The 4,392-nt window shown below is 45.9% G+C and overlaps 2 pseudogenes; one reads left to right on the top strand and one right to left on the bottom strand.

The window, feature by feature from the left end:
- Nucleotides 1-571: 571 nt before the first annotated feature.
- LOC123055770 (uncharacterized) lies at nucleotides 572-1,336 on the top strand (annotated as a pseudogene).
- Nucleotides 1,337-2,920: 1,584 nt separating this feature from the next.
- Nucleotides 2,921-3,422, bottom strand: LOC123055771 (NADH-ubiquinone oxidoreductase chain 1-like; annotated as a pseudogene).
- Nucleotides 3,423-4,392: the final 970 nt, after the last annotated feature.

Consider the following 4,392-nt stretch of genomic DNA (forward strand, 5'->3'; position numbering starts at 1 on the left):
GAAGGGCCGAAGGCGGCTTACTAAGCGAGAAGGCTCCAAGCAATAACGCATTAGAAGGGAGCTTGCTGCTTTGCAACCTAAGCGGTATAGCTAAGCTTACTCATCAAGGGTCGATAGATAGAGCTGCTCTTGTTGATAATGGAGAAAGATTGGAGTGAAGTTTAGTATGCTTTCTAAGATAAGAGGAGGAAAAGAATGAAGGTGTGGGCGGGAAGGAGGAGGCAAGGCCCCCTCAATGTGTATTCGACTACTCATTACAAAACCACCGATTGATCTGATTAGACTTCCTGTGGGGTAGCGCGGGGTAGCGCGGGGAACTTGCTGAATCAACTCCTTGGAATCGGAGGCCTGACTGAGGGTCAATCCAATGGTAACCTCAACCTAGGAATGCCTGTTTCACTTCCTTGACAGAGCCAACTGAGATGCTCTGTCTCGATATTAACCTAACATGGATTGATTCTAAATTATGAATCAAAAATCCTGATCTCGCAAAGGATCCGCAGTAGCTGTGTGTACTCGAGGACTCTTACGGAAAGAAAAGCACTTTTCTCTCTCAGCAATTAGACCTGCTATGGGTGGGTTGGTGATATACTGCGCCTTCCTTCTTCGAACCTTTTCATATGTATTGCCCCCTAACTATAGATCAGATCCACCGAACCAGAAACTCAATTCCGCACTGCTGCTGGGTCGTCAAACTTATCCACCTCAGGGATTCATGGAATTCCCATTTTTGAATTGCGTTGAGCGAAATATACCAAAGCTAGGTAGATAGATAGACTCCTTTCCGTTGCTAAGGGAGAGCAAGAAACTAAATCAAATGATTCTTTTTGTTTCACCAGCACCCTTTTTTTGCGGGTACTAAGAGTCCTCTCACTACCAACCAGCAGACATCATCATCTGGCTGGGTCTTGCTGGTTTCAACAACGAGAAAGAAGAACCAAATGGAAACAACAACAAACTATGGCTCTTGGCCCAGACAACATCCTAGGCGTAGGGGAGATCAAAACAAGAAGTCACGCCTAGACGACGACGCCCGTCCTGGGCTTCAGTAAGTAAATCGAGAGGTCGTTCCGCCCCTTGTCCCCGAAGATGGGTAATATGTTCTCATACAATGTGGCTCCAACTTTTTTCTAGAGGGCCTAGCTGGCGAGCGATCTCAGTCCGCGGTAGAGAACAAGACAGCAAGTGAGCGTACCTTTGTTCGCTTCTTTTCCACCAAGCATAGAAGTTTAAGGAGAAATGTAGGTTGGTGGCTACCTAAGGAAACTCCGATTCGATCCGCCCCCGGCTGGGAGGCATCTACCTCATCCCGATCACAAGGAGAGGTTCACCATGATGGGGGGTCAGGTACTTTAATTCTTTGCGTTCTGGAAAGAATGAAATGCATAGGGGGGCATCCTTTTTTTGCAGCATGCTCTCTGATTTACGGATTCGCAGGGGGGCGAGGGCCAACCTTAGTTGACTGACAATGACAAAGGCTTGAGAAACAAAGTAGCGCCTTTGAAATGGAATCTTAATTAACTATCAGTGGTGCGAAGTAGCTTAGCCCTAGGGAGCTAAAGGTTATACCTTTGTAAGCGAACTGTGGTTCTTCTATGTAGGGTATTCCTCCTTTACTCTCTTAATTAACGTCGAGCTAAGTGACTTTGTGTAGCGTGGTAGAATGAAGGCTACGTACGCACCGACACTCTCTTATCCCCTAAGCCTCTTCGCTAACTCGCTCGCCTACAAAAATGAGTAGGCGAGGCTAGGCAAACTAATGCGGAGCATCCTATGGTCATCCCCATGGACCTACCTACATCTCCCACGACACCACTTGGACCAATGACAAGAGCCCGTGCGAGAGCTATCGAAAACGAGGTTAACTCTCTCCTTGTTGAACTCCCCTTTGACCCACTTGAGACATGGCTACTACCTCAAACGGAGATGCTTTGTGTGCTTAGGTACCAAGGAACCGGCCTAGGAGAAGCTATGGTGCAAGATGGACATCAAGAACATGGAGAGCATCTGCCCAGTCCGGAACGGGCGGTACTACCGCCCACACCAACCGGTACTACCGCTAAGCCCGTCCAAGCGGTACTACCGTCGAACATCCGCTCTACTGCCGCTCAACCCAACAAACTCCTGTGATCGAGCGACACGAGTCCGGTACTACCGCCCAGCCCGAGCGATACTACCGCTAAAGAGGTACTACCACCCGAGGGTCTGGTACTACCGCCCTGCCTGTGCGCAGAGAACAGGCCAAGGGCCCATGTATCCCCCCTCTCACTTACCCCTTCGTGGACTTAGACTATATATACTCCCCCCACCTCCTCCTAGCTAGGGTTAGCGTTGTGATAGCTCATATGTGAGATAGAGCCTCGCTCATCCATCCGGATCTGCTCCTCCAAGAGAGACCATCACGTCTTCGGAGAAGATCCACTTGGATTCAAGACCCCTTACGGGAAGACCTTCAAGACCTCCTCACGGAGAAGAACCGGTTACCCTATGTATCGTCCTTTGTTGGATTCGGATCGTGTATCTCTTTGTGTTTCAAGGATCTAGCACATGTGTGACCGTATCTTGTTGGTTTGAGTGATTCTCTTGTGTTTCCCCTTGTGTTTCCCCTCGTTTTCTCCTCGTGTTCTTCGTGTTCTTCGCGGGATCCGCTCCTTCCGTGAAAGATCGGCCATCTAGGGTTCCACCCTACATCACAAACTCAGTCACTGACTTTGACTATACTACAGTAGACTTTCTAGCCTTTTATTTTAGAACCCTTTCTCGTGTTCTTTCATCCATCAAGTAGGTGAACCATCAGGTCCTTAGTAGCATTGACAAAGAAGAAGAGCCAGTGAAAAAAAGCTAAAATTTCCAATAGTGAGACCAGCTTGACAAGCTACCTTACCTCTTCATATGAGGTGCGAAGAGAAACATCTCTTTTTTATGACTTCCACTTCTCGATCCCGGCCCGGAAAAGTGACCGACCCCTTGATGAATGAAAGAAAGGGTTTATGAGCCCTAGCCCTATAAGCCCACACCTATGTAGAGTAGATCGTTCAACACCTGTGGCACAAACCCATTTTGACCAATTGGTCCGTATATCATAGGCGACCGAACGGCCGCCCCCCGTCTTACTAGACCAACCTGCTATAATTATTCCATAAACACCTAGCGAAGATATGGCAAACAAATAAAGTAGCCCTATGTTCGGATCTGACAATACCATACCATAATCAAAAGGTACAACGGCCCAAGCGACCAGACTTAACATAAATGTAGCCACTGGAGCCATTCTAAAAAAGGGAGAAATTAGCACTACTTGGTGAAATAGGTTCTTTTAGAATCAATTTCAAACCATCTGCTAGAGGTTGTAACAATCTGAATGATCCCACTACATCAGGACCCTTTCGATGTTGCACAAAAGCCATTACTTTACGTTCAGCTAACACTAAAAAGGCTACTCCTAGTAGAAGTGGTAGAATTAAACAAATATTTCCGCTGGAACATCTATGTATGTTTTCTATTTTCTATTCACTCATGATCGGGCCTGACCTGGTCGACCCAATCAAACTATTTCACTTATGAACTGGCCTGGTTGACACAATCATGATATTGAAGGATGGGACCTTTATCGAAAAACTCCGGATCCCGAGAAGTTTTGAAGATGGTGCTCCTGTTACGTTACTTCGAATGGAATCCTCATTTGACTAAGCATAAGCGAAAACATGGCTGAGAGTAAGCAATCCCCTTTCCTAGTGGTTGAGTCATGATCAGAAATATTGCGAAAGAAAGTGAAATGCCCTATCGTCATCCCAATTTGGGTAATCCACGGAGTCTCCATTTTATGTATGCATCATGACTCGTTTTCGGTGTATCGATAGTTCGTTGTATTACACTTTGAACTAACCTAGAGGCCGTGCTTAGGCGAAAATCGATATCAGTGAAGTAATCCCGGAACTCTAGAAATCGTGAAGATTTTATTCCATTTTGTTAAATATCGCGAATATAGTGGAAAAAACTCTAGAACATTCCTTTGAATGGAATTGTTCATTGGGTTTGACTTGTTGTACGACAAAATAGAAAGATGTCTCTCGTATGTTATTGTAAGGTGATTCATTCATAATATTTCTTATGTGCGGTTTCAAGATGCTAAAAAGTAGATTTGGTAATCGGCTTTTAGCTCCATTATGTGGACTTCATCAATTTGTGAATTATGGACTTGGCGGTAGTGGTCAATACTAACTGCACCGTCTAAATGCCCCTTGACCAAGTTTGCGTACTCGTCATGGTTGAGTTGAGGGGGCAGCCCGTGTGCTAATTGGGCTTCGAGGTGGCTATACGCGAAAAAAGCTCACTTTCTACAGAGGCATGTTCTGTCCTAAACTGTTCCAGAATGTTATTTGTTTCATAGGA

Source organism: Triticum aestivum, chromosome 2D (genome assembly GCF_018294505.1).
Source record: "Triticum aestivum cultivar Chinese Spring chromosome 2D, IWGSC CS RefSeq v2.1, whole genome shotgun sequence".
Taxonomy (NCBI): domain Eukaryota; kingdom Viridiplantae; phylum Streptophyta; class Magnoliopsida; order Poales; family Poaceae; genus Triticum; species Triticum aestivum.